The sequence below is a fragment of the Triturus cristatus genome, chromosome 8 (genome assembly GCF_964204655.1).
Source record: "Triturus cristatus chromosome 8, aTriCri1.1, whole genome shotgun sequence".
NCBI lineage: Eukaryota > Metazoa > Chordata > Amphibia > Caudata > Salamandridae > Triturus > Triturus cristatus.
This window is the reverse complement of record NC_140591.1, coordinates 1,287,569,104-1,287,588,608: the sequence shown is the minus strand read 5'-3', so window position 1 is coordinate 1,287,588,608 and position 19,505 is coordinate 1,287,569,104. Positions and strand designations below refer to the sequence as shown.

The 19,505-nt window shown below is 41.7% G+C and overlaps 1 protein-coding gene and 1 long non-coding RNA gene across 4 annotated transcripts in view; one reads left to right on the top strand and one right to left on the bottom strand.

Annotated features, from left to right (window-relative positions):
• The window catches only part of CADM2 (cell adhesion molecule 2), a 1,670,972-nt gene that overhangs the window by 729,170 nt on the left and 922,297 nt on the right, over positions 1–19,505 (top strand). The gene's annotated exons all lie outside the window — the stretch shown is intronic.
• LOC146805725 (uncharacterized) overlaps positions 8,462–19,505 on the bottom strand; it is a 202,449-nt gene continuing 191,405 nt past the window's right edge. The window contains exons 3-4 of the long non-coding RNA XR_014967891.1: positions 15,552–15,701; positions 8,462–8,585 (exon numbers count right to left, since the gene is read on the bottom strand). This is a non-coding gene — a long non-coding RNA (uncharacterized LOC146805725). The remainder of the gene's footprint in view (positions 8,586–15,551; positions 15,702–19,505) is intronic.

The following is a 19,505-nucleotide window of genomic DNA, read 5'->3' as shown; positions in this document are numbered from 1 at the left end:
GTCCACCTAACTATAACATGTGTGAAACCTATGGTTTTTTAAGTGAATTTGCAAGGTTTTTTAAATGCTAATTCCTAACTATAACGTGTGTGAAACCTATGGTTTTTTCAGTGAATATATATATATATATATATATATATATATATATATATATATATATATATATATATATATATATATATATATATATATATAAATATTACCTACTGGCAGTCGTAATTCTTTGTTGAGATCAGCTCCTATGTTGAAAGTTTGGGGGTGATTCGTGAAGGGGGTCCAAGAAAAAAGGGGGGTCCCAAAACGTGTTTTTTCAATGTTAATTTCCATAGGAAACTTTAGACAAGGCTACAGGTCGAACGGGTGAACGGAATTACCCAAATTTGGAAGGGAGAAGGGTCTTCGTCTAGAAAGCACGCTTTTGTTTATTTGGTGTAAATCTGTTCAGTAGTTTTTGAGAAATATCGAAATTTACAGATATCGATATTTGGGAATTCTGCCATCTGATTGGCTGAGGCGTTACGAGCACGAGCTTGCTGGTGATTGGCTGTGAGCGGTTGCAACTAGGAAGTATTGGCCGCCATTTTGTGATTCCGTTGAAGCGAGTAAGGGAAAAAAGGGAGAAAAAAGTGGGAAAGAGGAGGGTAGGAGCGCTGTGAGGTTTGTAGGGTGGGTAGGGTGTGCTATAGAGGGAGTGTGAAGCGAATTATTTATCCCTACTGGTGTGAAAGTGCTGTTTTGCCCACTGTGAGATGGTGCTGAGGTGAGGTGCCGGTACACTCTGGGATGAAACCGTGTGTCTAAACTGTGAGCTGAGTGCTGTAAAGTGATGTGCTCTGAGCGCTGTAGCATATCTGTGCAGGTGGTGTTAGTATGCGTTTAGAGTATAGCGGGAGTGGGAAGCAAAGTTCTTAGTGGTATCGGTATGAAGACTCGGGGATGAAACTGTGAGTGTAAGTCGTGAGTTTATTGCTGTGAGTGATGTGCTGTGGGCACTGTAGGATACTGGCCGCTGTAGCATACCTGTGTAAGTAGTGACTACTCTTCCCTATTGGTCTGAAGAGTCGAATGTAGTGTTTTAGAAAGCAGGAATAAAGGAATAATCGTGAAGAATATAATGCAGAATGTTGCAATGCCAGAGAAGGAAAATGGTAAAATGAGTTGTGTCTCAGAAAGTGGTTGTGTGTAATAAAGGGATGGAGTTTGAAAATTATATAGAAAGTGTCTTTATTTCAGTTCCATAATTGGACCCACTGGTGCAAGAGCTAGGGTATCCAGCTGATGCAAAGTTAAACCACTTCTGCTGTATTCAAACGTACGCTCTGGCATTGGTGAATTGTATATTACATGTTACAGTTGCACGTGAAATAAACAATAGCTATTACACTTGAATGACTCTACAGTCTATAAAGAAAATAAAGGTAGGATACGATTACCACACGTATCGTTTAAGAAAAGAAAAAAAGAAAAAAGAAATTGCAAAACGTAGTCATCAAACTTTTTATGTACGTTGGCAGTGCTTTTTTGTAACAGAAAATTAACAACAGTAAAATAGTTAACAATCTGTTGTACAGTAGATTCAATGTGGTGCGTGTCAGAATTGGTACTAGTTGGAACTTTGAGGATGAATACAAACATTTCGCTTCTGAGAAGCACATTTGGTACCTTTTTAGTCAAACTGTACATTATTGTCTTCAGCTGTTTCAAAAAAACATTCTTGTGTAGAGAGCTAAGGCATCGAGCTTAGACAAACTCCAATTGCTTCTGCTGTAGTCAAATCGAAGCTCCTGCATCAGTGAATTGCACATTATACGTTACAGTTCTATGTGACCTACAGAATAGCTATTAGACATGAATAAATACATTGTATAATGAAAATAAGGGTAGTTTACGATTACCACACTGTGCCAACCAGTTCCTAAACAAAGTCGTCTATTTACATTTTTATCTTGAGGTTCTGAGCAGAGGCTGACTTTGAGTAAACTTGCGTGAAAGGGCTTTGTGAATAACAGGCAGGCAGAGAGGTGTGTGCACAAAGAATAGACGTGGTTTCTAAATGGGTGTCGGGTTTAGGTTAGTTTTGGAAGTAAGTAGCGTATTTGCATAGGCTATACATCACCGATTCCTGGTTAGACTGGAGACGTAAGGGGAAATAATGAGGATAGAGTTCAAATGTCTGAGTATACTTAGAACGTTATTTTATCAAAGTAGTAGTATTGAAGTGTATTATAAAAAATTTAAAGGAAAAAGTCAAAAAAGAGGGAAAAAAATCCATTCAAGAATAATGTGAGTTTCTTACAAGTCTTGGAGATTCCAGTCCAGAAGTTCTTCAGCTGCTTTAGATGCCTAATGTTTAAAGAGGCTATTGTTGCCATCGTGTGAGAAAAGCGAAGCGATCCAATTCATATCCTCGAAGAGACAGTAATGTTCCTTGAATGTTGGAGCAGGAATTTGAATGGGCAGGCAATCTGCGATGTTATGAAAGGTCGCACGTTGCAGGAGATCTTTCGCTGCTGCGCAGAAATCCCATTGCGCCTCGATTCCTTTTTGCATTGCATTCGCCATTGCTCCGCTGCCAGTACAATCACGTTCATGGTTTTCAAGATACTCCATTACCTGCTGGATATCTGGAGCGATTGTTGAGATGTTGGCAAGGAATACATCCATTCGTCAGTCGAATGGGCAAGGGCAATCAAACGATGGTTGTACGCATATTGCATAAGTGTAGATAAATGTTATGTTGTAGCTAGCTCCGATAATAGATAGAGGCAGGCAGCCGAAATGTTTTTCCGTTTTTTTACAGTATTGATGTAGCTTGGCGTAGAGGCGTATTCTGCCGGATATAGTTGTTACCATAAAGAATCAGTAGTAGGATGGCCGCAAAGAGGGCGAGAATTATGGGCACTGTTCCTGTTATTCCAGAGATGATCGAAAGAATGTCTGAATGTAATCTGGTATTAAAAGAAGAACAGTTTGAAAGCATGTTAGAAGGCTGTAGGAGACCGTGTTAAAAAAGTGTGCCAGACCTTGAGTGTGACATGTGTTGAAAATTGTGTAACAATTCACAAAGTGTAATTGGTGGTTCGTATTTAAAAGGGAGTATATTTTATTTGAAGTTCGTGGTATCTGCAGTCGATACATTTCTTTTGCAGAAGTGAGGGAGACTTTAGTTCTGAACAAAGGTGCTTTTAGTTTGTTTTGTTTCTTGAAATGTGTTTTCAAACTAGGAATTTAAGGCCAACTTGAAGTTTGGAAGTTAGTTTGTGTGGGTGGGAATAGATATTGCCACAGGAAGTTACTGTGTTTGAAACAGTAAGGACATGCCAGCTCATATTCCGTAGGAGTGTATGTTATTGAGCAGCAGATAACTGTCGTTATTAAGCTGTGTGAATGTTGGTGTGATTGTGGGAGATGGCGTCCTTTTAAGAAAGGACGCAAGATTGGTGGCTGTAAGCTTAGAAGCGTCGTGCAGTTGGACATTCTTGGATAGTAATGAATGACTGCCATTGTGGTCGCACTATTCACCTGTGAGAAAAACCTTTGTATGCTCTTTAAGACAGCGATATGTAAATGGAATAAGCCACTGCTCGTGAATAAACGCGCTACCTTATATAATGACATTCAACATGACAAACAACATGTGCACGTAGCAGACTCAATGACACTACGTACTGTGGGAACCGTGGCTAGCCAATTACACAAACCAAACATGGCATGGCACCTCTGCCTCACTCTGCAGAATGCGGGGAGAGATGACAGCAAAGTATGTGCAAAGGTGGTAAGTAATTCTCGATTATAAAAGTATACAATGCAAAGTCTTGAGGGGATGTGCTGGTCAGACTTGAGTATGCAGAGCACAGACATGTACATGGCAACATACACTGATGGTCTATTGAGTGAAGTGGACAGTGGAAGCAACCATGATAGTACTGTCAGTAGGGAAGATTACCGAATAGTAGCACGTACGTGCCACCCCCCCCAAAAAATGTTTAGGGAAGTGGGCTGGCTCGCCGTACACAAGGCTAGTGTAGGGGTATGAATAAAAGGCACTGTTCTTTGGGTGTGGTTCTCTTCCGGATTGGCGAACGTGTCTGCCAGGTCTGCGCAGCTTACACTGCCACGAGGCTGACGCTGTGAGCGAAGGTGGCTGCGTGCATGATGCTCTCATCCTGCTGGTACTCAGAAACCATCATGGCCACTATGATGCATATATGCCCCACAGTTCACCTTTCAACACCGCTGTATATGAAAGAGGGCCGACCACGTGCCGGCGGAAGGTCCTGGGCCGAGGTCTGCGAACTCGGAAGGCTCCAGAGATTAACGCTGGCTACCGCAACACAGGCACACAGAGCCCAGCCTGAGGCCCAGGAGCATGGAGTGCTTTGTATGATAGTAACACAGTAGTCCGACAGGTACCGATAGTGGAACGGTGTTTTGATACCTTAGTGGACGATGTTAGAACTGTATCTGAGAGGTGAGATGAAGGTACTACCTTCGACCAGCTGCAATCAACTCTGGGTCCCAACAGTGGAACGGTGTCTTGATCCCATAATCGACGATGTCCGATTTTACCTGCTGCTGAGTTTTCAGAGCACTCCCTCCGTTGAGGTGCTTCACACTCTGTACTTCCGCAGCTAACTGCTGTACAGGATTATTGGGCTTTGTTGACTGTAGTTGCTGGACTATAGCGCGGTACAGCAGGTCCGAACAATGAAACGGGGTCTTGATTCTATGATTGAGGATGTCAGAAGTTAAAGTCTGTGATGATTTCTGTGTACCCCTCCGACCAGGTGCAATTAACTCTGGGTCCCAACAGTGGAACGGTGTCTTGATCCCAGAATGGACAATGTCCGATATTACCTGCTACTGAGTTTTAAGGGAACTCCCTCCGTTGAGGTGCATCAGACTCTGTGCTTCCGTAGCTAACTGCTGCACATGATTATTGGGGTTGGCTGACTGCAGTCGGTGGAGTACACCGCGGTACTGCAGGTCCGAACAGTGGAACAGTGTCTTGATATCCCAATGGATGATGTTACAACTGCATCTGAGAGTGGAGATGAAGGTACTCCCTTTGACCAGGTGGAACCAACTCTAGGTTGCAGCAGTGGAACGTTGTCTTGATTCCACAACGGAAGATGTCTGATATTACATTCTGCTCAATTTTTACAGAACTCCTTCCGTTGAGGTGGATTAGACTCTGTGCTTCTGTAGTTAACTGCTGCACATGATTATTAGGCATGGTTTATTGCAGTTGCTGGAGTACACAGCGGTACATCATGTTCAAACAGTGAAACAAGGTCTTAATTTTATGATTGAGGATGTCAGAAGTTAAAGTGTGTGATGATTTTTGTGTATAGCTTCTGATGAGGCGCAACCAACTCTAAGTACCAACAGTGGAATGGTGTCTTGATCACACAATGGACGATGTCCGATATTACCTGTTGCTGGTTTTTCACAGAACTCCGTCTGTTGAGGTGCATCAGATTCTGTGCTTCTGTAGTTAAGTGCTGCACATGGTTATTGGGCTTAGTTGACTGGTATTGCTGGAATACACCGCGGTAGAGCAGGTCCAAACAGTGAAGTGGGGTGTTAACTATATGATTGAGGATGTTAGAAGTTACAGTTTGTGATGATTTCTGTGTACCCCCTCCGATGAGGTGCAAGCAACTCTAGGTACCAACAGTGGAATGGTGTGTTCATCCCACAATGGATGATGTTAGAATTGTATCTGAGAGTGGAGATGGAGGTATTCCCTTCTACCAGCTGCAACCAACTCTAGGTTACAAAAGTAGAACGGTGTGTTGACTCCACAGAAGATGAGATGTCATCAGTGATGTCATGAGTGATGTCACTGACCATGTCATGAGTGATGTAATATGTGACGTCATCAGCAGTGCATTGCAGGCGTGCTAGTTCTAGTTAGCTCAACTAACTATAACAGGCGAATTTCTCTGGTTTTATATGAGTCAAATGTCCAACTAACTATAACGTCCCCGAAACCTATGTTTTTTTCAGTGAATATCTAGGGTTTTTTAAATGCTAATTCCTAACTATAACGTCTGTAAAACTTATGTTTTTTTCAGTGAATATATATATATATATATATATATATATTCACTTAAAAAACCATAGGTTTCACACAGGTTATAGTTAGGTGGATATTTCTCTCATAAAAAACCAATGAAATTCCCCCGTTATAGTTAGTTCAGATAACTATAACTCGCGCGACCGCCACTCTATCACAAGGATGATGTCATAGGTGATGGCATGAGTGATGCCACTGACCATGTCTTGAGTGATGTAATATGTGACGTCATCAGCAGTGGATTGCGGGCGTGCGAGTTATAGTTATCTGAACTAACTATAACGAGGGAATTTCATTGGTTTTATACGAGAGAAATATCCACCTAACTATAACCTGTGTGAAACCTATGGTTTTTTAAGTGAATTTGCAAGGTTTTTTAAATGCTAATTCCTAACTATAACGTGTGTGAAACCTATGGTTTTTTAAGTGAATTTGTACGGTTTTTTAAATGCTAAGTTGTGTATTTCTTAATATATTTTTTTTTCAATTTTTTTTTACCGCGCACCCCGCGATTTAAAAAAAAAAATGAAATGGTTTTTTTCCCCTGGGGGGTCCTTCTGTGACCCCCTGACAAAGGCTAGGGGGTCAGGAACTCTCTTCCCTGCCCCCTTTTCACGTTTTCCACCTTTTTCCCCCCTTTCCTTTTCAATGCGAGAGACAAAATGGCGGCCGACACTTCCTGATTTCGACCGATTCGAATGTTGACTGACATCTTACAACCAATCAGAATTTCGCTCGCGTGCGCGAGCGAAATTCTGATTATAGATATGTACATGCTTTTAAATGCTATTTTCTCAGGAAATACTGAACAGATTGACACCAGACCTGCAAAAGGCACTTCCCTGACCTGAGGACTACCTCTCTGCCCAATTTCAAGTAATTCTGTTCAGCCGTTCGGGCTGTACCTTCGACTAAAGGTCCTATGGAAAAATGCATGGGGAAAACGTGTTTTGGGACCCCCCTTTTTTCTCGGCCCCCGCTTGACGAATCACCCCGAGACTTTCAGGGTAGGAGCTGAGCGGAGCGCCCCATTAGTTTTGAAAGTTTCGCGAAGATTCGTCAACCGGCGCCAAAATAGAATTTTGAGATTTCCTATGGAAACACGGTCCTAACTAAAACTATCGACTGGCGATATATATATATTAAACTACCCCAAATAATAACTACAATCCTTGTCAGGGTGAACAACTAAAGACAGTAAATTATCCTGCGCTCACAACCCCGGTAGCTGTGACACAGAGCAGACGGGGTAACTTAAAGGCAATTTGTAAACTATTTATGCAGTATTCAAACAGTACTAAAGTCAAAACACAACACAGGAAAAAACTCAAACTAATTTGGAAAACTAGACTACATTTTAATACATAAAATCACACTAAACCCACAAAAGTCCAATAAGTATAATTAGAGTAAGGAATTTTTCACTTTTAAGGTTCAAAATAGTGCCAAAATGTGTGAAAAGCCAACCCTGGTCTTTTGGTTGCTCCAAGGATACAGTGTCAGACCACCGGTGACAGAGAGTGGGGCAGATACAAGGACCTGGTTCCTCCCAGTTGAGTTTTAACTTCCTTCGATCTTAGTCAATGGAATGGGAGTAACTGATTCTTTGCTTCGAAAGCCAGCAGGCTGTGGCAGATGAGGACTCCAAGTTGTCAGATAACCACTAGACAAGGTGTCAGTGATACCGTTTACTTTTGACGGAAAAATGTCACAGTGGTAAAAGGTTAATTTAATGCCTGACGAGGACCATCAACAGCCACATAGATCTTTATCTTTACATGTCACTGCATCTTACCTTAAGGGCATTGACAGCCATAATAAAGGTGACTAATTAATATTTAAAAGGAGGGTTTAGGCCAATGAAAAGGGGTTATTTTGACAGGTCAAATTTGCAGTTTAAACCTGCACCAAGGCTAGTGGTGGCAAGCCTGCAGTCAGGATTACATTGCCACTCAAGTGGTTAGCACAATCAGTGATGCAGTCCACTTGTGACTTTTAAGATCCAGGTCTGGGTATACAGTTGTACCATATACTAGAGACTTATAGGTAAGTTAAATATGCCAATCAGGGGGAATGCCAATCTCATCATGTTCATAGGGGGAGCATAGGCACTATACCACCGGCCAACAGGGTTAAAAGTGCACATAATTCTACAGCCAGCAAAACAAGACAAGGCAAAAAAAATTAAGCCAACACACACACACACAACCACATACACACACGCACACACAGAGTGTACTATGTCAGAATTTCTTATTGTGAAATGCGATGAACTGCCTGAGTTGGCATTCCGATAGATACAGTATCACCAAAGTTTTATTAGTGCAACCAGATTTTTCCATGAATAAAAGGATATGAGTTTAAAACAGCTTTTAATTTGGGAATTACAGGCAGAAGTTCATGTGGTAATTGTTCATGTAATGGTGCAGTCTTTGCATGCTTGGAAATTAGCGCAGACTGCAGTATTACGATTTCGGGATGTGGCGTTGCTCCATCTGGAATCCTGTAAAGGCGATAACAAGATCATTCACAGATACAATTAGATGAGAAAAAATTGTAAACCTCTTGTTATGAAAATGCATTTTGATTCAGGTGTGCAATTAGCAAGAAAGTTAGTTATACATCATTTATGGTGGCATATCACATTTCTATTTTAAGATGAAATGGAGTTGGAGATTTGTTCCCAAATCCTGTATACTACATATTTTGCTCTCATTATCACCGCACTTATAGTGTCTTAAACATCTCACAGTGCCCATATGTGAAAATGTAGTCCTGGCAATTTACGGTTAGCGTAATCGAGCTTTGCCATACAGCATGTTCATACACTGAATGTGAAGCTCTCGGCCACATGGGAAATTCTGTAATAGTCCGAAATGTGAAAATTAAACGTGTTTGTTATGTCGAGGACAATTTGCTTTCTTGTCATATTTTTCCAGATTAAAAACTGGAGTCATAGACATTGAATGGACGAGGCAGCTGCTGCTAATTCCGGGATGGTTGTTGAAAGAAAGATAAAATAAGTTCCAAATTACACTAAATATTTGATTCGCTGTTTCATAATAAACAATATGTATTCACCAGAGTGTCGCATTGCTCGTTTTCTCATTTAACAAAACATTTAAATAAACATATGCAAAAACAATTTGCAGAGAATCTACCACTCTCTGTTAATGTACCATTGTTAATTTAACGTCGCTTGAAAAAGAGGTGAAAACATGTAATTAGCATGGAATATGTTATTGAAATATGACTGAGACCCGTCAGACATCCATTCCTACAATAAAACGATTTGAAGCTATAAAACATTTATTTCATGGTAAAATGTTTGTTATTTGACATCAAAATGAAATGTGCACTGTTCTGATTAAATGCACCCTTGTGCACGCCACCTCATATTTGAGACATAGTCTGAACCTGTAATTGAGCAGTCCAAAACGAACGATTGCAGAGGATATAATGAGCTCTCCCATACTCTCTCGCCATTTAAATTGATAACAATGTGGTCATGAAAACGGCATCAAGAACTGATTATCTACCAATTAGGCACTTGGCTAAAGGCCATAAAAGAAAATGTTGTCTTACAGACACCTACTAGAATCATCCTAATATATGGAAGCGATTATTTTAACCAGGGCAGTAAATCAGAACCAGCTACAGGATCTATTCAAATGCCCAAAGGACTGACTCAATCCACCGTTCAACTACGATCATTATTAACATTATTGTAATTGGACAAAAATAAACCTCGATACTGCAACAGCAGAATGAAAACTAAAGAGGTCACTACAGTTAAAAAAGAAAAGTAAAGAACTTCAAATGACTTGAAATCTGAGGTTTGTAACTTGGGGAGAGCAAGGGATGAATTTCCACAAAATCAGTAAACTAGTGCCTTCTCAGTTAAATACAGTTTCTGTAGGAAAACCTGAACTTACTTGAGGAAAGATTAGTCTTTTTTCTCAAAGAAAGGTATGTAAAGTATTTAAGTAATGGAAAACAAAACATTCATCAGTCAAGATACAAATTAACAGAATTTCTAAACTAATTTAATAAAAAGAAATATTTATTGATGTGAATTTGACTACAACTACCAAAATTAGATCCATGTACCCAGATGTGAGTTTTAGAGTTGGCATGTCAGCATGCATCAAGAAATATCAAAGTGTCACTATCATTACATTGATACAGGTGACCTGATCAAAGGTGCGTTTTGAGGCTGCCCTAGATGGATAAAGCCCTGTGATTCACCCCAATCAACAATTTTACCTACTAAGGTGGAAGAAATTATGGAAGTCCTAATGTTCCTGCCAGGCCCCAAGGCCTCTGTGTAGAGCATGATCAACCCTCCTAGAAGAATTTCACCACCCCTCCCAAGTCACTTACTGTGGTGACTGGTCTAGGCTATCTAGCTGCACACCCAGTGGTGGTGGGCATGACACGCGGGTGGCAGGGCAGGCGCAGGGAGGGTCAGAGGGGGCGTGGTCGCGAAGTAGAGCACATGAAAAACAAAAAGATTAAAACAAAATTACACACTTACCTTGCCACCGGGTCCCGCCGCTGCGTCTCTGCTCCTTGCTCCTGCTCTCCTCATGGGACAGAAAGCCAGTAGAACAGCCAGGCTCCCCTGACCAATCTCAATGCTGCAATGCAGGGTGGGGATTGGTTTTGAGCGTCCTGGTTCGACGCTGAACCAGGGAACAGGAGCCTGGACTTGTTCACCATGAAGGCTGTAACGGAAAGTGTGCATGACTGGTTTGGGCAGCCCAAGAGGGACGACCAAACAGTCATTGCGCACTTAGAAGTAGGAAAACCACTCCTCCCCTGCCCTGCTCCGTAAGCAGAGCAGCCCCACCCACAAAGGAAGGAAACATAAAATGATAATAACTAAAAGTTATAATTTTATATTTCCTTTCCTTTGCACTGCTCAAAGCAGTGGGCTGATGCTCCTCCGCCATAGCGGAGGAGCCGCCACTGTGCACACCTTATTCAAACGCGTTTGAATCAGTCATAATTGGGGTAAACAAGTTAATATATGTTCCCATCTGTCCTTTGTGTCCATCAGTGTTTTCCTTTCCCCTCAAATGCCAAAATAATGAGGGGTTGCCGTGCAATTAACATCCCCATTCCTTCCTGCCAGACGTCTGTCATAATACCGTCTGCTCTCAGTGACCAATTGTTCTTTTCTCAGTGCCACTTTATACCTATTCAACTGGACTATGGAAGTTTATTACTATCACTGTAGTAGAAGGAGCTGGCTACAACTAGCCATGTGTCTGTGAACCAAAACCTAGCATTACCAAATACAATCACTTTCTGCCCTTGGCCCACCTTGCGTCACCCTGTAGTACAGCTCCTAAAGTGCGTAAGTTTCATAACACAAAATTGTGCCACAATGTAAAATGTGCAGAGGGACTCTAGGGCTGAATTTCTTCATGTCTAGAGATGGGTGGGTCCCCTGCTCTAAAGATACCAACTTTCCCGTATCGAAAACCAGAACCTTGAGCTCTGCACAAACGAAACGATAGTGCTTATTTGCAGCACTGTGCAGAAGTTATATTAATATTGTTACTAAAGTGTAGGGCTGTAGTAACAAGCTGCAAGTAAAAAACTACAAATGTGTATGTATGGGTCTGTGTGCAACTTGCAGCTTAAAAGCATTTATGCTGGAAACCAATTGAGTTGGATATGTGCTTGCAGCAAGGATGTTCCTATGACCTGCTTGGGATGAACTTACATACTTGCAGGGCTTAAACAAAATATAGGGGCATATCACCAACACACTGCGGTAAACATCGCAGAGCGCACATAGCACAAATTTGTACAACGTCTACTATCGCCGGAACTAATCGCCGAGATAACGCGTTAGTATCAACGCATTTCTCCACAGCGATCAAAATTGCGGTGATAGCGACGTATTGAGGGAACATCGCGGGAAATCCAGCGATGCAACTACAGCGTTAAGGGAATCCTTGTTAATAGGGAGATGTGGACTTAGGCTTAGAATCCACCTCCCATTATAAATATAGCTAAGTCTGACATTTTGCAGACGTTAGCTGATGGCGATGACCATGGTTAGCGCCGATTTTTATGTCGCTATGGTTATCAGGGTCCGGCCTGATGATACCGCGATGTGCGGTTAGCGAATTTTTTCCAGGGTTGTTTTCAGAGGGAACGCCTAGGGAATGCCTACTTTGCATGTCATTAGCGATTGTTATCGCTGACATGCAAAGCGGCAATGACACGGACGCTATTGCCAGTAAGCCGTCGCTAACAGCTGTTAGCAACAGCTTGCTGATAGGGCGATAAAAATATCGGTGCTTTAGCGGCAAAAAGTGCCGCTGAAGCGGCGATATTGCCCTTGATGATATGCCCTATAGTTCTTTGGGCATTAATAAATTATATTGTATTGGATAGTAAAATTAGGAAGTACCAAAACAATACAGTTTGTTGTGTGTGCTGTGAAAAGTGTCATACCCGGGTCTGGTATCCATGCACATCTACACCAACGTTAAATATTACTGGATATGTGTGATTTTTTTCTTGCCTCTCAGAAGACTAGGATACAAATCAACTGTTCTAGCTACATTTTGTTCTGAAATTGCCAGGTCTTGTGATGGCCATTTTATATCTTGGCTATTTGCTCAGTGACATACAGAGTGCATTTTCAGGTTTCCTGGTGGACCCCAATGCAACTGGCTTTCACGTGTGAATGTCCATTCTGATACATTCTTACGTATTTATAGAGTTTTATAAAGTGCAAACAAGACCCAATGGTATAAGAGCACTGTGTAGAGAAAGTCCATAACCTGTTTCTTACGTACATTATCAAGTAACAGCAAAAACAATGAACCAAAACAAAACCAAAAGGTCTATCTAGAGAAAACCATACTCCATTCCGTAACATATAATGTACATAGGACAGCCAGGAAGTGAAGTCCACAACAAGGGTTTGTTTTCAATGATTGCATTTTGGAGGTGCAATAGCTAGGACAGTGGCAGCAAGATTCATCGAGCGTATGTCAGGTGGTCCTGGTGTTGCCTCAGACATATCGTCATGGAATAATAATAATAATCCACATTTGTATAGCTCAAACAATCACCCGCAAGGGTATCTAGGCGTTGGGGGCCGTCGGGAAGATTAAGCAAGCTATTGCCCAGAGTCACATGGTGCTAGTCTTATCTGCTGCCGGCGCCGAGGATCGAACCGTGTTCCCCGGACTCTGGAGTCAGTCGCCCTGGCCGCTGTGCCACACCTCTGCATTGTAAAATCCTTTTGACCTCTTTCTTGAAGGCTATGGTTGATGGGTTTGTTCGAATTTCCGAAACAAAACTTTCTTAAAACTCTGGACAAAAAGGAGTCATCGACCGCAAATAATAAAAGGCTTGAGGGGGTGATTTCTCTTTCACAAAACTCAGCTTTGCTTCTCAGCATGAAGTAAACCCCTTAACTACTCACCGGGAATACCAAAGAAGTCCAAGAAGCAGACAGCATAGGTTTTCTTCTGCTGGACAAACATCAGCCCCATCTCCTCAGGAAAGCACTCAGTCCTGGCTGTAGGTGTTGTCCACAGTTTGAAGACCACTCTGTCAGAGCACTCTATTTGAGAGCCACTTGACATTACCTGATAAGATGGAATGTTATGGGTGTTTCTTTGTATTTAAAGTGGGAGTACTAGTTTTACAGTGCATACCATGTCGTCAACAAGGTACATAATAAGACGAGATGTTCACAGTGAATCTCCCTCTCAGATAAAAAAAAAATCTATGTCTGACTATAAATGGTTTTATCTGCTGCCATTGTATTGGCAATGTCTTTTCACAGTGAGCAAAGGCCCACTCATAGGACTCGTAATAGCTCATAAAAACAATCCATTTGTTAAATTGCATTTGGGACACAAAAGCAATTCTCTGGAAGTGTGAGTGGCAACACCTGACAACCACAAACATTAGGAAATAAGAATATCCATGTGAATTTTGGACTCTCTCGTGTACAAAGTTACAACCTTTACAGTTCATAGTAACAATAGTTTTCTGTTCCTAAATGAAAGGTGGATACTGATATGTCGAGTGTTGGCCCTGGTCCTTTTTGCATGGTTGTTCTGAAACCTTTTGCCTTCCTCCTGTATTTTCTGCTGACCTCTTTTTGTTGCAGTTATTTTGCTGAGTCATAGGTGTCCTGCATTCTGGAGGACCACCTCCAGAATGCAGGACACCTATGACTCGGCAAAATAACTGCAATATACCACCCTATACTGCAGGATACCTTAAACAAGCAAGAATCCTTGGGAACAGTCTGACGCCTATGGAGCTTACTTAAGTACAGCCAACACAATACTCCTCAGTTGCTGACCTTATGTAAGAGTGTGCGATTGGACAATCCCACTATGCCATGAGCCAACAATGCATTTTGCCTTGACAAAGCCACATTCCTGTGAGCTAGAGAGCGTGAAAAAGGTGTTACATGTCACTATTTTGAAAAAGATCTTTGTAACCCAGCAAAATGTCTGTGATACAAGATAGTAAAAGTACCACTAGACCCCTAATGATCAACTGCAAAAATAAATACTGCTGCAGTTAATTTAGTGATCATCACTGTTCAATTCCGGTGTCTTTTTTCTATTTCATATGCTCAAAACTCCCACTTCTGCAAACTCACATCAGTTGACAAGAAACCCATGGATACCGAGGAAAGCGTGGGTAAGAACGTTATTAATTAAAAACTGAGAGGATAGCAAATTCTGTGAAAAGAACTGCTAAAGCTAGAACAGTAAAGAAAAAATGTTGCACAGGAGAAGGCTCTCAGAATAAAAGCACTTTACAAAACCAAACCACTGACAACTACCAAGTACTTGTGTCTTGCAAAAACAATGCTTTCATTGTCCTTTCTTGTTCTGCTGTGTCGTTCAAGAACTCATTGAGTGAAGACTTAACTACTGATGTGTACTGCTCATGGGATCTCAGAAGAGCCCAGTAGCAACTTTGAGAGGCATATTAAACATGGCATTCGATCTAGCAGAGGGCACAGCCATTTCAGGCTGAACCACCACATTCTCGAAGACCTTGGTTCCTTATCATAGAGTGAGTGAGCAGGCTTTAGACTTCTCTCTTGCCCAGAAAGTCATTCAGCAAGGAGCCCTAAAACTCGTTGTCATCTATGGTCACTGCTTGTGGTCATAACAGCTTTACTCACATCAGCTCCTTCCTAGAACTTCACATACTGAAGAGAGGGAAAATTAAAAACGACACATTCTAATTCTAACCTTCTGCTATTATAAAAACTCTGGTTCCGTTTTGTGCAAACCCTGACACACTATTTTTCTGTACACACCTGCACCCATGAAGTGGCCTCATGGGCAACTGGCCTTCACGTCTCACTCTCAGTGGCGGCTGGCATGTTGCGAGGGTGGTAGGGAGAGTAGCAGATAAAAAAGTATAATTACATTCAATTAAATTAGGTAAACAGACTTACCTTCCTGCAACGAGCGCGACGTCCTCAATTGTCTTCTCTCCGTGAGGCACACTCCCAAGCCAATCCTGGCCTGCTCTCATGCTGTTCCTATCAGCCTAGTTCACTGCAACACAGTTTATGAAGAAACCTCTTGACCGCAAACAATCCAACCTGTGCAAGGAAAGTCCAGAAATAATGTAGATATTTGGAGATGCCTTTCTCAACATAAAATAACGGGCTTATGGGCTCACAAAACATTATTGTTCTTGCTAGTATACATTTTCTCCAAAAATGTTTATGAACAGAGGCAATTGGTTAGGAACCCATTTTTATATGTCACATCCTATGGTGTGCAAAATTTACAATTTCCACAAAATAGCACCTGTCATTTTTTGTGTAGCGAAATGTTCTAAGAATTTGCCTTTGGTGACAAAATCCGACTGTTTAAATATAGCATGGCAGTCGCACTTGATCATATCATTTGTTGTTTTCATACTTTTCATTAATTTAATCCTAAATCAAAATTATAGGTTTGTTGGTGATACATTTGTAAAATAGTCACTCTTTAGCATCAAAATAGCAAATTGTACTACAGTGCATGACTATATTAAGAATTTTCAGTTGATTACCTGACACTCCAATAATTTTGCATACACTGTGTTGCCTATCACTACTTCACCATGGTACGAATGTTTTTACTATAGTAAGCTCCACATCTATATAACTATGCCTATAATATACAATGTAGAGAGGGTATAGCAAACAGTTAAACTTCAATCCAAAAGAAACTTCAGAAACGTTTTTGATGAAGAAAATAAGTGGCTAGTACTTAGTTTGGCAAGAGTTTGTGAAGGGGGCAATTTTGCAAAAAAAGCGGGTTGGGGCCCAATAAGGAATGTATTCGAACATTTTTAAAACAACATTTGATTTCATATAAATAATTCTCGGTCTTTCTGTATTGCATGAACCTACCTTTGATAAGCAACTAAGGGGCATATTAACAAGCCAGGCGATAAACTTATCGCCGCTTTAGCGGCAGAAAACTGCCGCTAAAACGGCGATAATGGGCTTGATAATATGCTCCATGGAATTCCAATTGAAGCCCATGTTAGACGTCCTTCAGATCTAACATGGGCTTCAATTGGAATTCCATAGAGCATATTATCAAGCCCATTATCGCCGTTTTAGCGGCAGATTTCTGCCGCTAAAGCGGCGATAATTTCATCGCCTGGCTTGTTAATATGCCCCTAACAGTTTTAAAGTCAGTATATATTTTATACCAATGCAGATGAAATGACTGTATGACAACAAAGTTTGGCATCATCTGCATGGACCAACACTGGCTACAGATGGAGAAACTGCACTACAAGTGTGTGATCATCAGGGGCTAGTTTACACTTTACACCCTTTTTGCTTACCATATGGCTGGTATGTTTTATTAAGAAAAGAAAGTTGTTTTGTGTTATTTTCTTGATTTGTGCTAGCCAGCCAAAGGCAGGCAGTCAGGTGATATTGATGTTTGCTGAAGTGTAATATGTCAGTCCTGTAAAGACCCCAGTGATATTTGCTGGGGCTGTGCTATGTGAAATACATTTAATGATTGAGGGCCCCAGTATCAACGCTTTCTTCTATGAGCAGGTGTGATATATTCTTGGAGATTCAAAACTAAGGTAAGAAAAAAACATGCCAAATACCAGAAATGAATGAATGAGTGAAATATCTTATAAAGCGCACGAATACCCGGAGGCGTCTTGGTGAGAAAATCAGGAGAGAGCAAACAAGGGCCAAGTCCTTCAGGATCATTGGCTGAATATCCAAGTTTTCAGATTCTTCCTAAACGCCAGGAGCGTGGAAAATAGCTGTGTAAATAAGGTCGCAAAAAAATCCCCCCAAAACATGGTTCTAGTATAGAAAACCAACAAAAAGGATATGAGTAAAAAATTAAAACAGGGGTCCAACCAGCTCATGACTGGACCTAGGCACTTCATTGGGGCATCAAACTGTCAACCTCTTGGGCCCTAATACCAAAAGGCCTGTAATCTTGGTTACCAGCTCCATCTAAAATGTTACAGTCGTCAGAGTTTCTGCAGGAGATCGCCAGTGGAAACTGCAGAGTTGAATGGGGAACTGACTCTGAATTACAGATTGTCCAGGTAATTCTGTGTTACTCAGAGGATTGTGAGGGTTCACCCAGAATACTTTGTAATTATGCTGCTCCTGGAGTAAACGGGGCCAGCTATGTTAACTGTAAGGATGCAGAATTAACACTGTCACATTAAGGGATCTCAGAATGAGGTAGCTAGTGTGCAAAGCTTTTGAAAGCACCAACATGTGTTCAGGATTGGCAAAAATGACAGAAATGTTGTAAATACTCAATGGTCTCGTCCACCTCAGATCTTGGAGTACAGAGCATATTCATATGATCTTTTCTCTCCAACATCTAATATTTTGAGGCCAAACTGATTTATTTTACTCAGTTATCTGCTGCAGTTACTCTGCTTCTAGTGCTCTACTTGAATGCCACAGTAGATCTGAAGAAGTCATTTAGAAAACTCTTATCTTGTTTGCTTGTGTGAAGAGCTAAATATTTCATAAATTACACCTTAAAAGTCTCTAGATTATGAGAAGGGCAACATACTCTCTAATGGGATCTTTTCCAAAAAGCAGTGGAACTTTATTTCAGAGGAAGTAAGGGTGTAATTGTGCATTGACATTTGCATAGATATTTAGATCGATCGACTGGGGCAAAATGTCATTTTTGAACTAGTCTATGGACGTAAATGTATCTCCTGCATGACCCAGTTGTAAATTCCATTGCAAAACCGCTCTGTGCTATCTGGGTAACCGATAAATATCAGTGCAAATTTGCACTGCTACTGGTAAAATTGATTTAATTTGGAGAGGTCTTGTGAGCTACAAGTGCAATTGAGCGCTAGCTTGTAAATCACACTGCATTCCATATGTTGATGGGTGGTTGTGCCTCTTTTACGCCGCCGTTGCATCACTTTTGTGACGCAGTGGCGGCGTAAAGCCAGCGCCATGCTGCGGGGTATTTACAACGTGACGCATCTGGGAGATGCGTCATGTTGTAAAGCCCTGCGCCACATGTAGGCGTTCCGGCGCAGGGGGGGGCGTTCCGGCGCAGGAACGCCTCCTAAAAGTGGCTGAGTGAAATCTACAAGATTTCACTCGGTCACTTTTAAGGCTATGCTGCGTCAAAACCCTGTGCCTGCTTGAAGCAGGCGTAAGGATTGACGCAGCATGTTAGGGATAGGGCACCCCCGAGCCTTGCTGGAGCTGCGTCGCGCTTGCGACGCAACTCCAGCAATGCACCACCTTTCCGACGGGGAATGCGTCACGCATCTGCCCATCCGAGCGCCACGGTGCGGCGCATTGTAAATGCGGCGCATCAGTGGAGGCGCGCAGGTGGGCAGATGCGTCGCAACTCTTCTGGCGCATCTCTGCTGATTAGCAGAGATGCACCAGAAGTCGTAAATCTGCCCCCTCGTTTTTTGTGACACGATTCAGACTACCTTTTCTCATTCAGTACTCCAGAAGGCATATCATACTGCATAAAACACCATTTTCTTAGTTCATCTTTTAAAATCTTTTTTAATTAGATTTTTTTGTATGGCTCCTTATGTGCTCTCATCTAAGCTGAAGCTCCATTTTAAAGGTCGACTATCACAATCTACTGCCCTCAACAACGAGAGCATTGTAGTTTTTGTCCTCCAGATGCTGAGGGCACAATTGGATGCGCTTGACAAGCTGTCACTCTCCGACTGCAGCTATTTCTTCACTCTCACCCTTTTCACCTTCTCTCCAACCCACATGTACCATAGCAAAAATAGACATTGCAATGCCCCATCTGTCTGTAGCAGAGCTCAGATCCCTGTAGGGACTGAGCCAACACATGCTGTTCACTAATCTGAAATTACCATTGCTGCCGGAGTGTGTGTTCCTCCTTCGTGGGTG